This window comes from Brassica oleracea, chromosome C4 (genome assembly GCF_000695525.1).
Source record: "Brassica oleracea var. oleracea cultivar TO1000 chromosome C4, BOL, whole genome shotgun sequence".
Lineage (NCBI taxonomy): Eukaryota > Viridiplantae > Streptophyta > Magnoliopsida > Brassicales > Brassicaceae > Brassica > Brassica oleracea.
The window spans coordinates 35,178,787-35,203,319 of record NC_027751.1 but is presented as its reverse complement, the minus strand read 5'-3'; the positions used below and the strand labels follow the sequence as shown (position 1 = coordinate 35,203,319).

The following is a 24,533-nucleotide window of genomic DNA, read 5'->3' as shown; positions in this document are numbered from 1 at the left end:
GTAGTGTCGTTTTAGAGTTTTTTAAGGTCTAGGTATGTTTTGAGCAACTTTAGAGATTCTGGAGCAATTTGAGGTTCAAAACTATACAAATGTGCAAAGTTTATCGATAAATGGAAGACTAATCAAAACATAACACATCAGTTTGTAATAATCAAATTCTTACTCTAAGAAAAACACAACACACCAAACAAATTATAATCTTGTACACTAATCAAAACATAACACATCAGTATGTAATAATCAAGACTGTAATAATAAGAATCTAACCTTCAAATAGGCTTTGTTTAACAGGATGCGAGAAGGAGCTGATGTTGTGCTTCAATTCTCGTGATCCATCAGAGTTAAAAACAGACGGTTGAGAAACTTCAGATATTCTCCCTTCGAAAATAGCCTCACATACATCAATCCTATGTATGGGTAACTCAAGCACCTGCCAGCTTCTTCGTTTCATAATATGATGTTGGAGATTAATTAGTCTGCATAAGATTTTTTTTAAAACATAACTCATCCATACATGCTTCTGCCATGCTAGTGTTGGGACTAAAATCGGTCTTAGTATAACCAGCGAATAAAATCCTCTGAGAATTATATCATTTGCAAGAATAAGCCAAAAATATTGAGATAACAAACTTCGTATGTTTCTTCCCAGAAAAGAAAAAGGAGATTTCTATCCAAACAAGAAATAACCGGAAAAACGTTTTTATACAGAAAAACACATTACGAAACAATCTTCCGTAAAACGAATTTCGTAAAGTTTGTTTTGAAAAACTTTCATAAAACAATCAAAAGAAGTTTTACGAAAGAATCTTTCGTAAAATAAACTTATTTGGAAAACCTTCCGTAAAAATAGCAAAGAACAAACCCAAAAGTATAGAAATCCTCCAACATAGAATAAAGGAGATCTAAGACAAGGCAAGAGGATGGCCTCATCCCCCATGTCTCTCTCTTCTCTCCTCATCGCCGGCCCACATTGCCACCCTCTCTCTCTCTCTCTTCTTCTCTCCTCATCGCCCATGCCACATCGCCAGACCACATCGCCTAGGACATCTGCTCTCTTCCTCATCGCCAATTCTCATTGCCACTTCTCATTGCCAAAGCACATTACTCGAGACCTCTCCTTTCTTCCTCATCGCACATGCTCATCGCCACTCCTAGCTCGTCACCAAAGCACATCGCCCGAGACCTCCACTTATTTCCTTATTGCCTCACCACATCACCATCATGCCTCTCACTCTTCGACATCACCAAGTTCTCTGTTCATTATGTTCTCGTGTGAATTCAGTCCTATAAGTTCTTTGTTCTGTCGCAATCTGAGTTGCCGTTGAGATTTTACATAGAAAACAAGAAACACTTTGTAAAATTTAGCCAAACATTGAGTCGGAAACGGTTAAAGTTAAACACCAGAATTTTTTTGGCAAAAACAAAATGAGTGTATCATTTTAATGAGCAACAACGCAAAAAAAAACCGCGGCTTCGAGCAAGTAGATGATTTTACGGAAAATATCATAAAAATGCCTAAGTCGTAAAACGGTCCTAAACGACCTAAAACACGACAAAAGCCACTAATGACTCAGTACATAAAGCGGCCCATTATCAATGACGGTTTATTCTTGCTTGGAGAGGATAATGGAAAAAACATGATAATGGAATATTTTCGGGATGGATAAACTCGAATCCCAAAAATTAAGGTAGGATGAAAGGAAATCGGAAGATACAAATCTGTAGGAAAAGGGAAACTTGGCAGTCCTTGGAGGAATATATAAACAGAGGCGATGCAGAAAAGAAATGAGGAAGAAACTTAGGTATCGAAACTATATGCAATTAGAAACTTAGCTTTATTTTTCATCTCTTGTTAACGAGCTGCATTTCACATAGGGTCTCTTGACATAGGTGGTGATTATAGCTAACTTAGATAACATTTCTTCTGCATGTGTTCTTTGATCTCTGTTGTAATTTCACTTCCAGACGAAAGTCTTGAACGATTATGTCTTTGGAACGCTCACACATAAATTCGAAATAAAATCTTTAGTTTTACAATTTGTTTTTAGTTTTGTCTTGTTATTTTTCTGCATCATTTTGATTACTTGTTGGTTGCTCTGCAGAAAATTCGGACTTCATTTTCTTCACTAATAAATTTGAGAGTGTAAATATATAAATATATATAATAGTAAAATAATCATTTATTGTTATTTAATTTATTATTTACTATTATTATGTATTAAAATAGTAAAATACTTTTTTAAAAAATAGAGGTTGTAGTGTGATATATTTTATGAATATAGTTACATAATAAATGTTATTATTCTACATATTAAGTAATAATAAAACTTCTAACTCAATAATATAAAAAATCAAAATATAGTTTTGGTGTAAAATTTAGTGTTGTGGTTGGAGAAGGAAAAAATATTTATTGCTAAAATTACACTAAAATGGTATGATTTTCACACTAAAATGAAATTGTGGGTTGAAAATGCCCTTATAGGATAAATATTTCTAAAACAAAATATATAATTGAAGTCACCCCACTCCATATATCACTTAAACAATTTATAAATCATTATTAAAGACAGTTCAAGGGACTGTAGCGTGGCTAGTGTATTATGGGTTTTGGAGGCGAGGACGTCTACATGGTGGAGATCTCCTCGCTAATACTTCTGATGAATCTTGTTTGGCAATGCCACCTCTGCATGATCCTGATGGTGGTGTGTGTATGTACGGACCTGTTTCATACCTGAAATATTAGATTCGGATATGGTATATCTAGAACTAATACTTTTAAATGTCTTTTATAAATTAAATTTATCAAACAAAAAATTATTTGAAACACACATAAGAAGTATCTAAGAAGAATTTCGTAGGATAGCTTTTTTACTTTATTTTCACAAAAAAACTTGAAGTAAGAGATAAAAAAAAAATCTGATGCCTCTTTGGTGAACCATTTTTTTGATCATTTTTCTCTAAGAGTTCTTTTTGTGATAAAAATTTAAAGGTAACTATTTGACAGAATTTCCCAATATTTAAATATAACCTTATTAAAAACTGGGTTATTTTATAAGTTTTTATGGTACTTTAAAGTATTTTGTTGTTAAAAATATGAATTCTCATTTTATAATTTTTAGTGGTATTTTCATTAATACTACTAAAATTTTCAGAATTAACCAGCAATATTAAAGTTATTTATGATTCTATGAAAACTCAAACTTTTTAAAGTATAGTATTTGAATAAATGCACATTATACAAAACAAGTCCCTTGCTAGATCTATTTTCTTGTCCCAAAATTTAAAATATATCATTACTTTCAGACATCATTAAATCTAGGAAGGCTTGCTAAAACAACGTTCAAAAGTTTATTTTTTCAGAACAATGCTCTAACTTTTCATAATCAGTGAAATAGATTCCACTATTCTTTTGATTCTTTATTTTTCCTAAAGTCACAACAGATACTCCTTTAAAGAATACAGAGATTTAAGATTCTAAATAATTATGGAACAAATTCTGTCATGCACTCCTCCCTACTGTTGTTTTCTGAAATTTTCTTTTTGATAATTATTTTTAGGGTTAAAATAAAAATGGTTAACAAAAAATTTCTACGGTTGTTTTTGCTCCTAATAATTAATGGTGAAGTTCTGATTCAACAAAAGCTCACATTTTTAATTAACTGTATTAGTTTTCTTGGGATCTTAATCTTTTCCATTCAAAATATTGATTGAGGTATTCGTTTGAATTTACAGATATAGAGGGTTTTTTTAAAGACAAGAAAAGGTTATTAATTCTGATAGTATTGATGATTGAACTGACCTGAATGACCTGAAGCTCCTACAAGACCAACCACAGATAATAGCAAAAAAAGAAGACGAAACAGAGGAGCATGTGATGTCTTCATCGCCATTGCGCTCTCTTCTTTCAAATAAATAAATTAATAGTAACTATCGAGAACTAACCCCCATAAAGATAACTATAGAGGTGACTTAACAGAAATAAGCTTTTATATATCGATGCATAATGAGTTGAAGCTATGTAGTATTTAAAGTAAATTGAACGCGGTTGATAGGGTTTTCAAACTCCACTATGAAGAAGTTGAACGCGGTTGGTAAGGTTTTCAAACTACACTTCTCACGAAATTTCCACTTGTCGCGATAAGATACGACTTTTTCCCTTGTTTACTTTTCAAAGTTCGCTATGCAGATGATGTTACATGTGTTCGCAACATTCGCAATTGGTGAAGATAGTGTCTACACTAACATAATGATATGCTTCCATTACATACATGGATGAATTTCTACGATGTGAAGATTTCTTCCACAACTTTGTTATCTAACATATTCCAAAGGCAAAAAATACAATGATCGACAAACTTGCACAAGGTGATCGGAGTCTACATTTAGCTACAATTTATGTTGATTCAGTTCTATTAAAGTGGTTCTAGGATTTGTAATCTAGCTAGATTTAGAATATTTTTTTTGTTAAAAAAATCAAGCTTTCCAAAAATAATTTGTTTTTTTTAAGAAATATTTTTTAAAGCCATGTTCAAAAACTCGTTAGGCACTAGTTTTTTGCTTGGATTGGGCTTGGCGCCTACACAACAAATAAGAATTTTATCGAATATTAATTGGAGATTAGTTTTTTGTTTGATTTAATATATATATATATATATATATATATATATATATATTAAAATATGCTTACTATAGCAGTAAATTTGAGGTCTCCTAGTGGTTCAGATTCTTGATATTATGTAGAGCAAACCAACTTCGAGGCCCAATAGTGAATTTTCCTTATTTTATCCTTATAAATCTTGATAGACAAAAGTAATATTGGAGAGAGAAAAAGAAGAAAATAAGGAGTGCAATTGGTAATCATCATAGAAACACTAGGAACAGATATAGGTGTTACTGGTAACCATCTTCATGTACCCTTACTTCTTTCAAAACTCAACTTCAAATTTAAGCACCTCTCAAGCAGCTGAACACCACTTAGCTTTCTATCCTACGCTATCTGGTTATCTCGATCCCAAAAGAATCAATAGAAAAAGAAAAAATTAAATTGATCGATCTCTTTCTCGAAACAAACGAAAAGAAAAGAAAAGACGAAACATAAATCATGGATCAACTAAGCTCTCTCGGGGACTTGCTTAAGAATAAGAAAGAGAAATCCCATGTAAATACCATGGAATAAGGTTTTAACCTATTCATGGGGATTTCATAAATATATTCTCTCATCATCACTTGTGGTATTTCCATTATAGTGTTCTGCAATCTTTTCCGAACTATCGGAGAAGTTATTTCTTGACCAATGCAACTGATACTGGAACCAATTCAACTTGTACTCTGACCACAACTACTTTCTAAGTTATTTGTCCTTTGGACTTTGATTTCTCATTTTTGAACACTTCCCTTTCTATTTTGGCTTTCCGGTGCTTCGTGAATATCTCAAGAGTTTAAACATTGATACAGCCATTCAAATTTATGTACTATTTTCTTATGCCAACGACACTCTGATGCTTTATTCATCTTTATTTTACTTATTAGAACCTAAATTGTTCATCTAAACTTTCTTGGCTCGAATTTCCTTATTCAGTCATCCTTTGGCTATTTTCATGGTCATATATCGACCATTTTCCGTTCAGCTATTCTTTGGCTTCATCACGTCCTTATTATTATTCAGAGTTATTACAGTTCTGGTGGTTGCAAAGATGGTGAAAGTGAGAGCGAGTCAAGCTCTAAGTTCTCTTATCACGACGGTGTGGGGCAGTTATCAACAGCGGCATGAGATAGCGGCGTAAGGAGGTGATCGACAGCAGTGTGAGACGACATTGTTTGGAAACAGCGTGAAGTGGTTTGAAATGATGAAGTATATAATAGTGTGAGGTTCGTGATCCACTACCAAGATTCCAAGAGATGGTGAGAAAAGATATGCATACTGCAGTAAGGAATTTCATAATAACAACAATGAGATTCATCAAATAGATTCCTTGAGGAGTCAAATCTCTTTAAAGACCGCTGAAAATTTTAGGTAACAATCTTCAAATTTTAGATCTAGATCTGAACAGGTGGAAATAAAGATAAGGGAGAAAACAGTGGTTAAAAGGATGATCAAGGATAAGGTAAGGTCAGGTGGGTTTGATGGGTCACACGGTTCCAGTAGGCGAACGCTGGTGACACTACAAGGGAAGTGGGCAAATATAGCGTACGACAGTGGGCTTCAGAAATCAATGGACGTAAACTATTCTCTCTCTCTCTCTCTCTCTTTTCTCTTCATATAAAGAAGAAATTTTATGCCATATCTAATTTTATTTTAAACATTTAAGAAGGATTTGCAGTGAAACTAAAATTTCTTACTTAGTTAAACGAAAATGCAGATGAATTTTTTAACTCCATAACATCTATCTGAAAAATCAAAAGAAATAATAAATAAAAAAGAGATAAAATTTGCTTATAACAACTTTAAAGGTTATTTTAATTTGATCATGGTTTGGTTGAATGCATATTAAGTATGAGAGCTATCCAATTATCGGTGATACAATGTCCCGTTTGATAGGAGCACAAGGGAGATAAGTGAAATGCGAAAGGTCGAAAGTATTTGTTGCCCGGACTCTATCACCAATGATGAAAAAGTCGTTGTTTAAACATGATGATATTATTAATTGTGATACATTTGTTAGTAGTAGGACTAATCAATGTTTTATACAAAAGTATACATTAATTTGAGTTTTGTTAAGTAAATCTAAAATCTATCTAAAAAACTATGGAATTATATTCATCATATCTTACATTTCATCAATGTTGCGTCTCTAGAGTCCTCTGAGACTGGTCTCTGGCGCCTATGATGTAGATTTGTGGCTTTTTCGTTGTGCCTCTCGGTTTGATCTTGTCGGAAGACTTTGGGTTTGTGTCTTGATTCATTTCTCGTGGTTAGCTCATGTGGTGCAGTAAGAGTATCTCCCAGTCTTGCCTTCAACATGGATTCACTATGACAACAGCCACAAAACTGTCCGGGCTGTTTTATTGTTTCACCTTGTAATCCTTCCAAGATATCTGGTGTGGCTTCTCAATATTTCCTCTGATGCATGTTTGTTATTTCAAGCTTCGTTCGTTGGTTCTTGAAGTGGCACAAATATATGGTACGAGATGCTCCCGTTAAAGTTTTGTGGTAATTATGTGTCGAATAAAGGCAGTGGCACTAAACTCAGTTGGTTTGCAAGATGAGAATGGCGGTCAGAAGCACCTCTTTTGTTGTTTGAAGAGGTTTGTGTGCAACAGGATGTAGAGTGGAATGTTAGTATTTTTTATATTTTCAATATTTCTAATGAAAAAGCATCCATATATGGTAAAATTTTATAAAGATATTTCATTCTTATATTTATACATTCATGATTATATTATTCTGTACTGTTTATGTTTTCGAATTTTTTCATATATAGTAAATACATGATACTAGTTTAGTATAATATTAATTTTAATGTTATGTTTATTTTTGTAGTTTGATAATGACGATCCATATTAATCTCCATGGTTTGATGAAATTGTTCAAGGTCTGGTTGCAAGGATCACCACATCACCTATGTATTTCATACGAGGATTTACTTTGCATGCATATGAGTATGGAATATGCCAGGCAACAAGTAATTACGAAATATGTGTGAAAGATAAAACAGATTTCTACTGGATCTTGCAAGAGATTATTGAAGTGGAATTTTTGGGTTGGTGAAGATGAAATGCGTCCTCTTCAAATTTGAATGGTTTGGCCCTCTCATCAACGAAGGTGTTCAGTTTAAAAAAATTGGTGTTGTTGATGTCAATTTACGACGAAGATACAACATATTCAAGATTTTCATATTAGCTTCGCAAACAAACAAATTAGCTTCATTCCGTACCCTTGGATCAAAGATTCGGGAATAACTTGGTTATCTGCTATCAAAGTTACACATCATGGTCGAATAGTCGACGGAGAAGAAACACCTTTACTAAAAGAATTGTGTATCAATGAAGTAGAGGTACCTGAATAAGAAACTGATTATGTCCTTCTTATTGAACCGCATAACTGTGAATATAAAGATAATTCTGAATAAATGACGGATGAAGCATGTGATGACGAGTTTGATGAAAATAATGATCAGTGTAATGATGATGATAACTCGAATGATGAATCCGAATGACGTAATATGCTTAACCATTTTGCTGTCATATATAAATAAATTTCAGATTTATTTCATGTGTGTTTGTTTGATTATGATACATGTTCTCGAAATTTAAGGATTCATGAAATCATGTTAACAGGATAAGGCACTTAGAATTTAGGGTTTAAGGGAAATTGGGGTTTAGGGGATAATATTAAGGGACTTGGGGTTTAGGGATTCAGATACAGTGCTCGTAGGGTCATCGTAATTCAGAAACACGGGATCTGGTAATTTTGTCATAACAGATATGTCGCAACGTCATCGTAGACTAGAAAAGTGAGACATGGTAAATTCATCGTAACTCAAATTTCTCGCAACGTCGTCGTATTCTAGAAACGCGATGTTGGACCACGATTTGTACCAAATATCTCCCACTACAATTATATGCTATTTATTATAGAGACTAGGTCAAAAGGGTTTGGTTTAGTCTCCTAATATCTAGGCTTCATGAGATCACAATAATGGGCCAAAGCAATATTTGTGGAGCACGTGTAACAAACCACCAATCATCCTCAAATCATATAAAAGGACAAGGAGATGACTTTGGTATCTCCTCTCTCTCTCCGATCTGACATTTTTACAAGAAACAAGAGCACTAAGCTCAAGAGGAAAAGAGGCTCGCATCCATTCTTCCCCATTCTCTTAAAAGAGGAGCTCGTGTTCGTGAGCTCAAGGGCACGACTAACTCCACCGACGTTCTGTTAATTAAATATTCATGTATTCCGAAGCGCTGCGAATAATCCTTCCTTTGATCTAGAGCAATGGCTGCTCACACGAAACCCGATCTTACGAGATCGTGATAAATCAATCCGAGATCACTATCTCATTATTCTTGTGAATAAACGACGTCCACCCCAAGACGAGAACCGACGAACCCGACCTCTCGTTTGAGGTAGGAATCGACAAGCCCGATGTCTCTCTCAAGATCGATTAACTCGATATCTCTTTTGAGTTCTTCACACGGCGTCCGATCCAATATGTAACCAGTCTGAGTCCGTAAAGACCCGTCAACCATTCATAAACGGTATGAGACAGACGATGCCGATCTTTCGCCCGAGACAGCCAAACCGATATCATGATAATGGCACGAGCTTGTATTCATACAATTCCATTTATGTCTCACTCAAGACAGATGAAACTGATCTCTCATTCGAGATGATTATAATCGAACTACGTTTAGACTTGATCCCTTGACGGGTACGTAGGCAGCTCGGCCCCGAGTTCAGTCACGATCTTTCTCTCCTCCGAGATCTCGATGTTATTTGACATAAGAATAAAGTCCATTCTTGTTAACTTGAATCCAATTCTATCGTTGTGTTATGAGGATATTGTCGCCTACGAAGTTCTTTCTTCCCTAGTTTTATATCCCAAACACTATCAAATACATAGTGTAGATTTTAGGATCTACACGCGGGACCTGCTAAATTCGTCGTATTCTAATAAACGAGTCATGGTATATTCATCATAAAATAAAAACACGGGTCCTAGTAAAATTGTCGTAAATTTATGAGGTCCTCTATTTCCCTATATAAAATCGACTCATTTCGCCCTCCCCTCCTCGTCTCTTCCTCTCTACTCTCTCTCTACTACCTCGTGCCAAAATGAAAAAGTTAGTTATTTATTTTAAATATTTAGATTTTATTATAGTTTAGGTTGTTAGTTTAGGTAATGAAACTAAATTAGGTTATGGCATTTATAGATTAGGTATTGAATTTAAAATTGTTAGGTAATGAATTTTCTGATTAGAATATTTTTTAGATGGTTCCTAGGAAATGGTTCCATTATAGCGAGATGTTCGAGACATGCCATGCTGGCACATCTAGTTCAGCCCCGAGACCTTCTTCAGTTCCAGAAATTAGTTCATGGCCTCTCAGTCGTCTCAGAGATCTTCCCAGACATTTCCTCCTGTTGCACCTCCGGTTGCTCCCGTTGCATCACCGGTGGCTCCTCCTATTGCTCCTGATGATGCGCCTTCTTCCCCTGCGGCCGGAGTTCATCCGGATGTTCTGGAGCCGCCATGTGCACCTTATGCTCAATATACCATCGAAGATCTTCTCTCCCAGCCAGAACGAGAAGGTTTAGATGTCTTGGACCCCTATTGATCGCCATGAACTTTATGGTATGCATTTTTCTTAATGACTTATAATTTATATATTTGGTTTTACAATATTAATTTCTTTAACACGTTAATTACTTTTTTTTTGGTTTGGACTCGACGGCCGTGTGGGAATGAGCGTTACGCCGATTGGTTATTTTGTCAAGGCATATCCGAATTGAACTCTGACACCGAAGTACATTAGGACCACGTTGTTCAAATGTTTTATGGTAAGTTTCTATTTCAAAATAATTTATTTTATAAATTACTCTAATATTGTTTTTTATTTTGTTTTTTCAAGCAAAAATGGAAATTTTCCACAGCGATCAACGAGAAGACGAAGACAGCGTTTGTTTCTAAGGCAAAGACCTGTTTAACAAACACCGTCTTGGACTGGAATGATCTTTGGGAGTTCAAAGGTTATGAAGTGAAACCTAACTTCCTAGTGAGTGAGGCATGGGTTTCTAATTCTAATCAGTTTATAAGAGCCAAATTTAATCCTAATTGGTTTACACTTGAATAAAAACAGAAATAAAACATAGAATAAAGACCTAGTACATTAACTTAAGAATTTGGCCCATGCTTGACCAAATAGTCGAGATATGCTTCCTTTTGGGCTAGTAAGGCCTCATGGTCGTCCATATCCAAGTTGGTTCATCCCACTCCAAGCCCAACCCGTACATTTAGCTCATGAATCTTATTCGTCAACGGAATGATTCTCCTATCATCCACCCACGCCCCCTTCAAGTGATCCAAGGAGAGAAAACCATTACAGAGCTGTACCACCATCCTTATCACTTCGTTCTATCTCTACACCTTCCCTTTCTTTCTCAAAGTCATGAACATCCTGAGAAACTCTCGCAACACTATGTCTCATCCTAAGAAACTTTACCTCTCCTTCTAGAGGTGTTACCCGATTACCCAATGAATCAACCTTTTCGTTCAAATCGTTCATTCCCGCGACGAAAAACCTCTTTCATTTCATTTAAACGATATCTAAACTCATCCATCAAACAACACTCAAGTGCATTTAAATACTTACTCCGGGAAAACTCAAAAAGAGTATCTTGAATAACAGAAACTGAAGAAGCTTCTACCCGAGTTGTACTGGCAGTGTAATTGATTCTGTAAAGTTCTTCAAAACAATTTTTTTATACCCTTTACGCACAATCTCAGTCCAACCATCAGTAATTACATTATCGTTATCATCCCAACCACTCTCCTTGCTCATGATTCTTCGCAAAAGAGTTCTCTCAGTTGGTGTTGCTTGCAAAATACTTTCAATATCATGTCGATACAAATAACATAATTTAAAAACAAGTTCAAAGAAACATAGTGATAATTAATTTACACGTACATGATATATAATCTTGGTTGTGATAAGTTTCCCATTTTTTTCTTTGATATTGAAATTCATGGTTCCACCTTTGGTTTTATACCTCATCTTGCTCATCTACGGGCTATTAGCCTTTGCACTATCCACATTTTCACAGTAATGGTTCATCAAGAGTCTTGATTCAAGACTGGAATTGGCTAAAATGCCAAAAGCTACACAATAAATATAATTAACAAAGTTTACCTAAGTTGTACCAAATTATACACATATATATTGGAAATTAACTACCAGAAGAATATTGACATCTCCAAAGGAACAACAAAGCTTGAATGTATCCAAAACGATCCGAATTTCTCCAACAACCAAGAGACATCCTTCAAGTTTTCCTCGAATGCAAAACTTTCCCGCGGGAATTTTTTGCACACCTATAGATCATCGATAACTCTTAGGAAGAAACTATTCACAGATGGCGCTCCTTCTCCAGAATTTTGGCTCAAAGGATGACGATGGATAAGAAATACATAACTGCCATCTTCGGATGCTCCCCAGATGACTCGCTATTATTGCCAACAGCTGGTTCTCAACTTGTTTGAATGTAATCTCCTTCCCTATATCAAAATACTTGTTGATGAAGGATGAACTACCAACCCTTTCTTAGTGGTTGGGATAAGAATGGCAATATAGTCCAGAAACGAGTCCAAGTTCTCTGAGAGAGTATCAGATTGCAACGCTATAGACAAAAAACCATAACACCATCTTCTTCTCTACATAAGCTGTCCGAAGAATGGGCATCAACATTTCAATCCACTTGTGCTTTGGATTTCTGAAATGGAAGAAACTTTTGAACTGTGTGCTCTAAGAACCTGTCCAGCTCCTTAGGTTTCAGCATCTTATTATTTATTGACTTCTCGATATAACACTTTGCTAAAGGCTTTATTACTTTTTGATACTCGCTCAGAGGAAAGAACATCTTCCGGGTTGCATGGTACAGTTTCGTTCTCTAGAAGCAACTCTCCATAGAAAAACGAAACAAGTATATCAAATTTAAACCACCATCATAATACTAAATTGTAAAAAGTTATACAGTCCAACAGTTGAAGTTTTACTAAGTTATACAATGTTATACAATCGAAATCAGTTAAAGTTATAAAAAGTTGTTCAAAGTTATATAATCAAAATCATTACATTTGCACCAAGTTTTACTAAGTCAGACAAACAAGACAAAGATTCACCAAACTTATTCAAGTTATACTAACTCCAACATAGTTATCCCTACAGCTACATACAGATGCATGCGATTCTGTTTCATGTTACGACATTGACTCGGTTTCTTCTGAATCGTTGGAGGTTGTGTCTTCTACTTCTTCTTCATTTTTCGGATTCTCCTTTCTTCTCTTCTCCTTCAGCGTCTTCTCTTTCTTCTTCTTCTCCTCCTTCTAGGTTTATGGCGGTGATAAAAATGATGTATGTAATTGAAGAATCCTTAATGGCCGAGTTTAGGAAATGGGACGAATGAGTGAAACCTAAAAAGTAAAAACACTTGTTCAATACTAGAATTTTTATAATTGAACCCGGGTTTAATGGATCCGGGTTTGGATAATCTACTTGTTATAGTTTTATTTAATTAGATGTTCTTTGGTTTCGTAGTTTTTACTCTTTTTATGATTTAAATAAATCATAAATAAAAAATGGAGAAAATATATGAAAGTAGAATTTTGGGCAGATGAGTGTTTGAGAGCACTGCAACTCCACTCCATATTTGACTCCCAACTCTATTTTGCAGTAAATCTTCTCCAACCCCGCTCCATATTCAACTATTTAATGGAGTAATAGACATGATTACTCCAAATATGGAATAAACAACTCATTACTCCAAAATGGAGTTGAACTTTTTTTATTTATAAAATGTTCATCTAAATGTAAATATTTTTGTTTTTAATTAAATATTATTACAAATTAGTTTATTAATATTATTTTATTATGTACATTATAAAGTTATTATTATTATTTCTTAAATATATAAATATTAATCTAATGAACTATTTTTATGCAACAAAATATATAAAATACCAAACATAAAGATCATACATATAAAAATACAAAATAGGTATCATAAATGAGAAGTAAGGTAAAATAACTTCAACAACGAAGATAATGGCTTAATAATCCGGTAAACTACTTCCGGATCCACCAAGATTGTCAAAATACTGTCCAAACGACGTAGATGGAGGAGAAGCTTTTTGAGCTTGTTGTTGAAGACTTCAATTTTGTAAAATCTGTGCTTGTTGAGCTTGAATACATGCTCGAATATTTGGATCTTGTACGGAATTCAAATAAAAAATAATAATTTCCTCCCTTACTTCCTTGAATGCGTAATTGTTTTTTAAAAAGATCTCGAAATGATGTTGTCTTTGTGCATTTGTCTGCTTTAGTTACTCCAATTTTTTTCTTCTTCCAAACTGTTGATAACGCTGATGTTTTGATCATCAAGTTTTCTTTTCAGTTTAGATTTCCTCTTGGTCTTCGAGAGGAATATCCACCAATAATATCATCAACGTGATTTGAATTCAAATAAAATGAAGGCAACCTGGAGATGCCATGGTAAGATTTTCGGTTTCCAAAGACATATACTCGGAACCACATGAATCTGACACCTTCTTTTTTGATGTACGGCTATTGAACTTTCGAAATTCTTAAGAAAATTCCAAATATGATATAATTTCCAACGAGTTTTGAATTGTGGATCTTTCCTTATCATTAACTTTGCTTGATTGAACTACACAACATAAAAATAAATAAATTATTCAAACAAAAACAAGTATAATTGACAAATTGTATAAAAATACTTCCAATATCATCATTTGACACACCACTTTGGTGTCCATTTTCACATTGTTTGATTCATGCATGGAGCTTCTTTGTTGCTTTTTCAATAGTTTGAACTCGAGATCTGATCTTTTCGTACGTTCAGCCCAACTTGTATCTTTTCCATTTTCATAAGCTTGCATCACACGAGACCAAAACTGATAAGATGATTGATAGATGCCTTGTATTGGATCTTGACCAAAACTGATATGTATCATCGGTCAAGAATTTCAAACGTGTATTGAGCCTGATGTGTTATTAAGAGAGTAACTAATTGTTGGGCCATTTTTAATCGACACATCTAACTTATCTATAATTTCTCTTTCCTTTATGTGGCATCCCCCCTTCATCTCCCCTGCAGTTTCCTGAAAAGCAATTGCATATCTATGGCGGAATACGTTCCTATATTTTTAAACCATTATCGCCATCTTCAACTCAATAAGAACACATGACGATTCCTCTTCAACTTCCACTCTCTCTTTCTACACATGAAGAAATGAAGCCTCAAAGGAGACAATGGAGAAGGAGAATAACGGGTCACTCTTCTCCTCCGCCAAGAAATCCGTCACATTAGGTGAGTTAATTCGTGTACATATGTGTATTTCTGAGCAGATTGATTCAAAGATTCGAAATGCACTACTCAGGATCGCTTCTGGTCAGTTAAAAAATGATAACACGAAAATTGTTTTCATTTTTTAATTCAGGCAAGTTTCATTTTTCTTTCACCAGTATTGTCTTGGGTTTTTTCTCAAACATGTGATAATAAACTTTACTAAAATCTTTGTAACCTTTCAGCGTCGATAAGCACCACAACAAATTCAGTCAACAAAAGCTTGAAAACTGTAATCCAGAAGAAAAATCAGTTGTCTTTCGGAATGTTAAGTCTTACTCATGCTTCCAAGCTAATGACTGATGTGTTCGACAATTATTTCATCAAGACGGTCTGTTCTTACTTGACCCTACGTGTTACAGTGCATTTCCCGCCAGACTATCCCTTTACTTGATTATTTGGGAAATTTGTTTCAGTTTTTTGAATAGGGGAACCCATCACAAAGAAAGGAAGTCGCAGATCAACTAATGTGAGATCAACTTTGTCAAAGCCTGAAAATTTTAATGATGTGGCTTATTATGATAATGCATATATTGATCCTCTGTTTGTAGTAAAAGGGGCACAGGCAATGGTTAGCCGTGGAAACAACGGGTTGAAATCATGCTTGGTTCAGCTCATGGATTGGATTATTTGCAATCCAGGTGATTTTGTTCTGGTTTTAAAAACAGATTCTTTTGATTGTTTTAAATTTTTTATGCATTAAGCTAGATACATGTTTTATTTTTCAAGGTAATATATAGAGACTTCAAATCATCAAATTGCTTTCCGACACAAGATTTTGGACGATCATTTAAATACAGAAATATCAGACTTTGGTATGGTTATAGAAGGTCCTAAGGAGATACTCATGTTACAACCGCAATAAGTACCATTTCTCATCTCGCTTACACATTTGGTATTATTATTAGTGCTTTTTCAACAAGTAACAAACTCACATTGTTCATTTTCATGATTCTCTAAATAGAGAGTCGGGACCAACTGACATGCAGCTCCGGGGTACGTAGAAACCGGTCATCTCAGGAACCACAGCGATGCATATAGCTTTGGAGTTGTTCTGTACGAGATCATCATGGGTCGTAGCACAATCAAGCGAATGAAAATTTTGGCTGAATAAACTATATCATGTTGATAGCAAAAACCTTTAGAATGATAGTTGAGTTGAATCTACGAAGCTAGTTCCCTGTTTCTATGGTCAGAAGAGTGGCTAAAGTGGCTGATCATTGTTTGAAGAAGAAAAATAAAGAGATACCCACCATGATTGTAGTCAGACCAAAGCTGGCCTCTCGAGAAGATCATCCCTGAAACCTAGAGCAAGGGTGAGAGAGAGCGCGGCATTAAACAGATCTGTGTTTTATTCAGCAAACGGTCTGACCACATATTGATGCAAGGTACATATTTTTGCCCATTGTCCTGAAACCAAAGGCAGAGAGTCATGTCAGTACATAGAACAAACCAAAGAATCCCACGATTGTTTTTTTAACTGTATTTGTTTCCTGAAACATATATGGGTAACTGTTATGATTGTGCACCCCTAAAAAAATCTGCATCAAGCCTTAATGAAAATAAAAAGAAAAAATACTTAGCCCATTAAAGATTAAATTAATTCCAAAGCCCAATTATATTCTCTACACTTTTTTTTGTTAAACGCTAACTATTCTTGGTTATGTCTACGGCTAATACAAAATTTTAATCTTTCAAGCTTCTTCTTAAACGTGAAACCTGCAAGTGCAAATCATCAAATCAAAATGAGAGAGATTTCTTCTCTTGTCTACCATACAAAACTGGTAACAAATTAAATATTATTTATGTTTATGCAATTATGCTTTGAATTGTTCAATTGTTCCAACAATGTCAATGTCTATAATTAGTAATTATTTAAATAGCATCTGAATTTTTTTTGTTTTAGCATCTGAATTTTTGTTTCAGTCGTACAAGTCCAAGGTCAAAGATAGAGGCTTTACTCTTGATTAGAGTTGATCGTTTACAGGTTTTACTTACTTATAATTTTTATAGGTTTTGTGAATAATATTTTTGCTAGACTGTACGTTTTTATTTATGTTATGTTTTTGATTTTGTAGATTAATCAATGGAACGGTACTACAAAAAAACATCAGTTTCACCATCTGATAACACCTTACCATCTAATAGTACTCTGATGATTTGCCGCGGGATCCTGCTAAAAGAAAAAATATCAAGGATTATAATGCAAATCAAGTCGATGAGGTAAGACGCAAGTACCTTCTTAGAGGCCCGTGTCAACCACTTGGTCATAACTTTGAAAAGAGGCTTATAGGTGGTAAAATGAGACGATTCAATCCAGCTTGGTTTGGTCTGTATGGTAATTGGCTAGAGTATAGTGTACTGGAGGAAAAAAGCTTATTGTTTGTGTTGCTACTTGTTTAGAGATGATGTGTATCCTGGATTTGTGAGGGATGGATTCTCGAATTGGCATAAGCCTGATAGGTTATCTTTCCATGTAGGAGAACTTAACAGTTCTCACAATAATGCTGTCAAGAAGTGTGATGATTTGATGAATCAAGGTCAATCCATAGTACATGCTATGTATAAGAAGACTAATGCAATGAAAAATGAGTATCGAATCAGATTAAATGCTTCTGCTGATGTTTCGAGATACTTATTGCGACAAGGATTAGCTTTTCGAGGTCATAGAGAAGGAGAAGATTCTTCTAACAAAGGCATACACAACTGATCACAATGATGTTATAAGAAAAGTTGTTTTGGAGAATGCTCCGGGAAATAACAAGATGGTTTCTTCAGAGATTCAAAAGGATATTTAAACGCTTTTGCAGAAGAAATGGTGAAATCTGTTATAGAAGAAATTGATAACGGAGTGTTTGGTCTATTAGTAGATGAATCTGCTGATGTGTCTGACAAAGAACATATGGCTGTTGTTTTCCGATTTGTTGATAAGAAAGGAGCAGTCAAAGAAATGTTCGTTGGAGTTGTCCATGTGAAAGAGACTTCTTCTTTATCTTTGAAGCATGCTATTGATGAGTTGTTTGCTAAGTATGGACTGAGCTTGAAAAAAGTGAGAGGACAAGGTTATGACGGAGCTAGTAATATGAAAGGGGAGTTCAATGGGCTGCGATCATTGATTTTTAAAGAAAACAGCTCTGCATATTATGTTCATTGCTTTGCTCATCAACTTCAGTTGGTTGTAGTGGCTGTTGCGAAAAAGATATTTGAGATTGCTGATTTCTTTGATATGGTTTCTATGTCACTGAATGTGGTTGGAGCTTCTTGCAAACGAAAAGATAAAGTCCGTGAACATTATCAAGAAATGTTGGAATTGCTAGTGGTGACATTAACACAGGGAAAAGACATAATCAAGAAATTTCTTTTCAAAGGCCTGGAACTACAAGGTGGGGTTCTCATTATAAAACGTTGTTGCGTTTGGTTGGGTTGTTTTCTACTATTATTAAAGTTCTTGAGTATATCGAAGAGGAAGGCGCAGATGATTCTAAGAGATGCCAGGCATATGGTCTTCTCAAGTATATTCAGACATTTGATTATGTGTTCTATATGCATCTGATGTTACTTATTTTGGGAATATGTGAGAATCTATCGATGGCTTTGCAAAGCAAAAATCAAGATATTTTGAATGCTATGTCACTAGTAGAATCTACTAAGCAGGAATTACAGAGAATAAGAGATGATGGATGGGATTCACTTATGTTGACAGTTTCTTCTTTTTGTGAGAAACATGATACTCAGATGCTCGATATGGAAGAAGGATTTATCGATTCTCGGAGGCCAAGGAAAAAAACCAACATCACTAATTTGCATCACTATAAGGTTAATTGCTTTAATGCAACTTTGGATTTGAAACTTCAAGAATTCAACGATCGTTTTACTGAGGTAAACACTGAGCTGCTTATTTGTATGGCTTCTTTAAATCCTATTGGTGCTTTTCGTGGATTTGACAAGTCAAAGTTGGTGAAGTTGGCTAAGTTCTATCCAGATGACTTCTGTTTTATGGACTGTTTATCGCTTGAGCAACAACTTGGTATTTTCATCGACAATGTACGACATGATCAACGATTTAAAAATCTGAAGAGTCATGGATATCTTTCTTTTCTGATGGTAGAAACAGAAAAGCATATTGCACATCTTTTGGTTTATAGGCTTTTGAAGTTGGATTTGACTTTGCCGGTTGCTACTGCAAGTGTTGAAAGATGCTTCTCAGCAATGACTAGTGAAGACAGCTCTACAAAATCGAATGGGAGATCATTTTTTAAGTGATTATCTCATTTGTTTTATCGAAAAGGAATTGCTTGATGATGTCACAAACGAAGAAGTGTTGATCCGATTTCAAGCCATGAGTGAAAGAAGAATGCTTTTGTAAAATGTTGTTTTTATAACACAAAAAATGTTGTTTTAAATATTTTTTAATATTTGAATAATTTATTTAATATTTTTTACTTTAATATTAGTGCACCCATGATAAAAACTTCCTAGCTTCGCCCCTACATGGGTGCTTGGGAAAGAAGAAGTTCTGAGAGTCGCTTGGGTTTCATCGTTTATATTTCGTTTAGGTATACTCAATATGAGAGCTGCTTGACCAGCTGTTGCAGCCATTGATGTTATCCTGAATCCATTCACCTTCGGTGGATTCCTTAACTTGGGTACAAAAAGTCAAGGTCCACCACCTTGATACTAAATCGATGTTAATCTAAAAATTAAAAAATGTGTAATACATTTTCTAATATATATTTCACTAATAAAATAAATTTTCTAGTCGTTCAAAAAAGAAAATATTTCTTAAATACACACCCCCATATTTACTAATATAAACTACCTTACCGTATAAATCACTGACCTTAGCTTCTAATATTTCTTTAGTATATCTCACGATAGTCTTCTCTATAAGAGTAGGAAAACATAAACCAAAATCAAAACCCCGCGCAGCCACTAGTATCTATAAAAATTTGACTTAGTAATTTATCTTCTTCTTGAGAATAGCTTTGAGGATGAATAGACATTTTTCTAACGTCTAGAGTGTAAAATGATGAAATGGTTGATGTTTTGAATGAAAATAGAACTACATAATACTAGTATTTATAGATATGTAAAACTATTATCTCACTTGTTCACTAACACATAAATGCTTTTACAATATTTATTGTTTTGGTTGAGTTAGCATGCATTTATTGTAAATTAACAATTACACATTTGTGTCCACTATTTTCATTGGTAATTTTGTTTTAGCTGCTAGACTTGTTCTCTATTTACACATTTGTGTTCACTTTTTATCTGATCAAATTTATTAATCAGAAGTGATAGTTGACAAGATTACTTATTGGCCGTAACATTTACACATTCTTCTCAATCACTCTCAACTCTTTCCATTAGCTGAATAACTATTGCACACATTCAAGGTAAACATGCATTCAAGGTAAATTATCTTACATTATTTAATATGTTTGTTGGGTGAACATGCATTCAAGGTAAATTATTAGTTACACGTTTGTGTCCGCTAATTATATTGGTAACTTTTTTAGATGCTATACGTCTATCATTTTTGTCGGATGAAAATTTTATTACTCACAACTAATACTAACCATTTAAATGCAATAAAGTCACACCTACAATTTTTTATCAAAAAGTCCGTAAACACAAATTCATTTTATTGGCTTAAATATTTTAATTTTTAAATAAAAATGTCTTCATATATCTAGAAATACCACTGAATTTTAATGGTGGTCATCACAATTTCAAAACACACATATCCCTTGTGGTTTCTAAATTTCTTTTCTAAAATGAATTTTAATTTCAGAAATATAGCAAATTTATTTGGTTCATCATCATAATCATAATCATCATCTTTTCAGAAGATGATGAAATTATCAATAATCTTGATTGTCAAGAAGAAGCGATACATCTTGTTATTGCTAATAACAATTCGGTGCTTCGGTTTTTTCTTCATCGACAACACAACCAAGTGATTCATGGTGGCTCAGTTTTAGGATGTTCTTTCATCCACCATAATCGAGAAAGTGCACATTGTAGATTGTTCAACGATTACTTTGCAGAAAATCCAAACTACAATGATGTTATATTTTGCCGAAGATATCATATGTCTCGTCCTTTATTTTGTTGTATTATTGATACAGTTGAAACTCATGACATCTACCTCACACAACGAATGGATACAATTGGTAGATTTGGATTATCATACCTTTAAAAAATAACTGCACTGTTTTGGATGCTAGCATACGGCGTTCCGACGGATGACACAGAAGAGTACACATAAATAGGTGAATCAACAGCAATTGAAAGCATGAAGAGATTTTGTCGAGCAGTAGTGGAAATATATTCATCATAATATTTACAGTCACCAACACCTAACGATGTTGCTAGATTTTTTCGCACTGGTGAAAAGTGAGGTTTTTTTCGGAATGCTTGGTAACTTAGACTGTATGCATTGGCAATGGAAGGATTGTCCCACCGCTTGGGCGGGGTAATATGAAAGTTGCAGTGGATCACCGACGATAATTTTTGAAGTTGTCGCTGATTATGATCTTTGGATATGATATGCATATTTTGGAATGCTGAGCACCAACTACGATATCAATGTGTTAGAGTGTTCCCAACCTTTCTCTAATCTTGCTTAAGGTATTGCTCCTCATGTTCATTATAACATAAAAATAGTTGAATATAACATGGACTATTATTTAGCTGATGGTATATATCCAAAGTGGTCCACTATTATGCAAACTATTCGTGAGCCAATAGGTCGAAAGAACAAATATTTATCTATGCAGCAAGAAGCATGCAGGAAATATGTAAAACACGCATTTGGAGTTCTTCAGTCTTGTTTCATTATTATGAAAGGACCTGTTCGTTTCCGGAAGAAAAATGTACTCCATGATATTATGACTACATGCATTACATTACATGATAATCGAGGATGATGTGATTTCGATGCACCAATTGAAGTTGAAAGAGAAGTTGTAGGAAATAATAATACGAGATTCCAAGAGTTTCTTTCTCATTTCAGAGATATCAAAGTTGAAGAAACTCATTCTTTACTGATCATTTGTGAGAAATGCTAATAAATAACTTAAGTTGATGTATTATTGTTTTTGAGTAATGTAATGTAATTTTTAATGTAATAAATATATTCCTTTTAAACAATTTTATGTAAAAAAATTCTATATTAAATATATAATTTTAGTTAATATTAATTTTATAGAAATATTAAATTGTATAAATTAAAGATAATATTATTAATTATCGAATAAATATAAAATAATTTTTTTTTGGAATATTTTTTAGAGTTAAAAATAGAATAATATATTGGAGTAAAATTCAGATTTTGGTGTTACTCCATTTAGATGCTCTGAGGATTTGATCTGTAGCTTAGCGGTTCACCAACTTGAGCGGGTTTATTTCTATTATTAAAAGAGAAATACCCATTAAAAAATACTCCTAAGTTTTCTAACTTATTTAAACTTCCATTCCACTGAGAATTAAATTAAACTACCTATTTTAATGTTTGTCTTTTCCAGTTAAATTAATGAGTTTTCCTTAATCAAATTTAAACAAAATGTCATTAAATAAACCTACATATTTTAATGTTTGTCTTTTCTAGTTAAATTAATGAGTTTTCTTTAATCAAATTTAAACTTAATGTCATTGAATGAACCTAAAAATACATCATATTTAACGTAGCTTATTACGTACGAGTACGGCCCAATAATGAACTTGAATTTTATTTTTACGAAAACGTGAATCACTTGACTTATGTAATATTTAAAACATATTAACTACAATATAACAAATGCATATAACCTACCTATACTTTAGTTTGAAATGATCATGTTCAAGTTTTATATAGTCAACTTACATCATGCATCGATCGATGTACAATATTCAAACCACCTATAGTTTTCGTTTTCTTTATAGGATGTATCAACCAACCAATCATCCCATTGATTTTCTATGCTTTATAAAAAAACAAATCAATAAAATACAAACTCAAAATCCAATATCTTCTATTAATCAAAACAAAATATCTTCAATGTCGTATCTTTAATGTACATATTAAATATAGAAACTGTAACCATAATTACACTAATTACAAGAATAGATTTGATTCCAACCAATTGATCTAGTACTTCGGTAATTGATTTGTTTGCAGAATGAAGAGGAAAAAATAAATTTAAAATTGATAAGAATATAAAGATATAAAGATTCCAACCAATTGCCTATATTTGCGTATGATTTCCGCATAATAAGCTTCAAATTGAACATTGAAAAAGATAGATATATTTTTTTAATCTTTTACCGACACAAATTTAAACAAAATGAAGAGTTAAATGTAATTTTTTTTTGTTACACTTCCTGGAAAAAAACGGTTACAACATGGACTTTCATAATATGGCCTTTTAACATATTAATGTTATGGACATTTAATAATTATCTTGACGAAAAACAAAGACTATAAATAATTTATTATTAATAAAATTATGAAATTATTTACAATTTGATGACTAATTTGTCGCCCTTTTTATATGTTAATTTTTTCATAGAAGTTTAAAAATCATTTTATTTTCTTTAAACATGTATAACTAATTTATAATCTTTTATGCCATACTAAGTCATCCTCTATATACTAAAGCACAAGTCACCTGACCAGTCAAATTTTGCCACATCATCTCTGTTTACAAAATTAAATTAAAAAATTAAAACAAAATAATGTTTGGAAAAAAAATATGTTACGACAGTTTATTCTCCAGAAAACCAGGAACCACGATCTTCCTTCTTCTTCAGCAAACATTATGTCACAGCTATTAATATATATTTCTATAATATGACAGACGAACGACAGTGATACTCAATTGATCAAATGTAGATTAGGAGAAATATACACTTCTTCAATCTCAATACCCTAATTGGCTAATTCTATTCTCCTGTTGAATGATGTTTTTTTGTTCTCAAACCAAAAGCATATAAACGTTTGTAAATCATTCTCCATTTTTGTTGAGCAACAATCATTCACATTTTGGTTGAGCAACAATCATTCCCATTTTTGATCAACAATCATTCGCCGTATTTCTTTTAATTTCCCACGATCTTCATCATTTATTTTNNNTTTCTTGGGAATGCAAGAGAACATTTATATTGTCTATTTTCTATAAGCATTTGAATATGTTTTCAATATTTATCTTTCGTTTCAGGGTGAAATAAATTTCAATAGGATTTACTCCAGAAACCTATCAAAAATGCAACGGGTATTTTAATCTCGGATCACACTATGACACATGTTCTCATCTGGTATTTTCACATATTTTGGTACATTACAAAATCTATCTTTTCTATTGTATTTGGTCAAATTGTTGGTTTGATATTTCCCGAATTCATTACCATACGGTCCATATCATGCATTGTTAATAGAATATAAAACACTTTAATTTTCCTTTGAAA

General features: G+C 33.5%; 1 long non-coding RNA gene and 1 pseudogene across 1 annotated transcript; one reads left to right on the top strand and one right to left on the bottom strand.

Moving 5' to 3' along the window:
* Nucleotides 1-2,388: 2,388 nt before the first annotated feature.
* LOC106340220 lies at nucleotides 2,389-4,020 on the bottom strand. The gene is made up of 2 exons (XR_001269335.1): nucleotides 3,800-4,020; nucleotides 2,389-2,720 (listed from the first exon to the last, which is right to left on the bottom strand). It is a non-coding gene; the product is annotated as an uncharacterized LOC106340220 (long non-coding RNA).
* Nucleotides 4,021-14,989: 10,969 nt separating this feature from the next.
* Nucleotides 14,990-19,449, top strand: LOC106338743 (annotated as a pseudogene).
* The last annotated feature ends 5,084 nt before the right edge of the window (nucleotides 19,450-24,533 follow it).